The following is a 1,698-nucleotide window of genomic DNA, read 5'->3' as shown; positions in this document are numbered from 1 at the left end:
GCAACCAGGGGTCGAAGTCCCCCATTGAAATGAATGGCGGGCTACCAGGGGTCGAAATCCCCCATTGAAATGAATGGCGGGCGACCAGGGGTCGAAATCCCCCATTGAAATGAATGGCGGGCTACCAGGGGTCCAAGTCCCCCATTGAAATGAATGGCGGGCTACCAGGGGTCGAAGTCCCCCATTGAAATGAATGGCGGGCTACCAGGGGTCGAAATCCCCCATTGAAATGAATGGCGGGCGACCAGGGGTCGAAATCCCCCATTGAAATGAATGGCGGGCGACCAGGGGTCGAAATCCCCCATTGAAATGAATGGCGGGCAACCAGGGGTCGAAGTCCCCCATTGAAATGAATGGCGGGCTACCAGGGGTCGAAATCCCCCATTGAAATGAATGGCGGGCGACCAGGGGTCGAAATCCCCCATTGAAATGAATGGCGGGCTACCAGGGGTCCAAGTCCCCCATTGAAATGAATGGCGGGCTACCAGGGGTCGAAGTCCCCCATTGAAATGAATGGCGGGCTACCAGGGGTCGAAATCCCCCATTGAAATGAATGGCGGGCGACCAGGGGTCGAAATCCCCCATTGAAATGAATGGCGGGCAACCAGGGGTCGAAAGTCCCCATTGAAATGAATGGCGGGCGACCAGGGGTCGAAATTCCCCATTGAAATGAATGGCGGGCAACCAGGGGTCGAAATTCCCCATTGAAATGAATGGGCCCATTCATTTTCAATGGCCGGGCTACCAGGGGCGCAGTACCACCTGTCGTCATTAGGGGCGCTGTAGATAGGGGACCGAGTCCCCCCATTCGAGAGGTTTGCACCCAAACCTCAAAATGGTTGGTGTACAATTATAGGAGAGACCTTTTTAAGACGTGGGAGCTCCAGGGCAAATCAAGGGAGGCTCGACCAACCCATATCCGCTTTAGATGCACTTTAGGTCGGACTCCCTTGCCAGATGGTCCCCTCCTCAGCCTGGTTCTCGAATTTTTTCTAAGTCAGCCCAACTTGGAAATATTTTCAGAGTGCCACTTTCAAGGGAGTTTCGCCCAACCCCTATCCGCCTAAGAGGCACTTCGGGTCGGCCTGACTGGCCACATTTTCCCCCTCCTCATCCTGGTTCTCGAATTTTTTCTAAGTCAGCCAAACTTGGAAATTTTTTCAGAGTGCCACTTTCAAGGGAGTTTCGCCCAACCCCTATCCGCCTAAGAGGCACTTCGGGTCGGCCTGACTGGCCACATTTTCCCCCTCCTCATCCTGGTTCTCGAATTTTTTCTAAGTCAGCCAAACTTGGAAATTTTTTCAGAGTGCCACTTTCAAGGGAGTTTCGCCCAACCCCTATCCGCCTAAGAGGCACTTCGGGTCGGCCTGACTGGCCACATTTTCCCCCTCCTCATCCTGGTTCTCGAATTTTTTCTAAGTCAGCCAAACTTGGAAATTTTTTCAGAGTGCCACTTTCAAGGGAGTTTCGCCCAACCCCTATCCGCCTAAGAGGCACTTCGGGTCGGCCTGACTGGCCACATTTTCCCCCTCCTCATCCTGGTTCTCGAATTTTTTCTAAGTCAGCCAAACTTGGAAATTTTTTCAGAGTGCCACTTTCAAGGGAGTTTCGCCCAACCCCTATCCGCCTAAGAGGCACTTCGGGTCGGCCTGACTGGCCACATTTTCCCCCTCCTCATCCTGGTTCTCGAATTTTTTC

This window comes from Leptonotus elevatus, unplaced genomic scaffold, assembly GCF_054856555.1.
Source record: "Leptonotus elevatus isolate MCC_2025b unplaced genomic scaffold, RoL_Lele_1.0 HiC_scaffold_234, whole genome shotgun sequence".
Classification (NCBI taxonomy): Eukaryota; Metazoa; Chordata; class Actinopteri; order Syngnathiformes; family Syngnathidae; genus Leptonotus; species Leptonotus elevatus.
Note: the sequence above shows the minus strand (reverse complement) of the source record.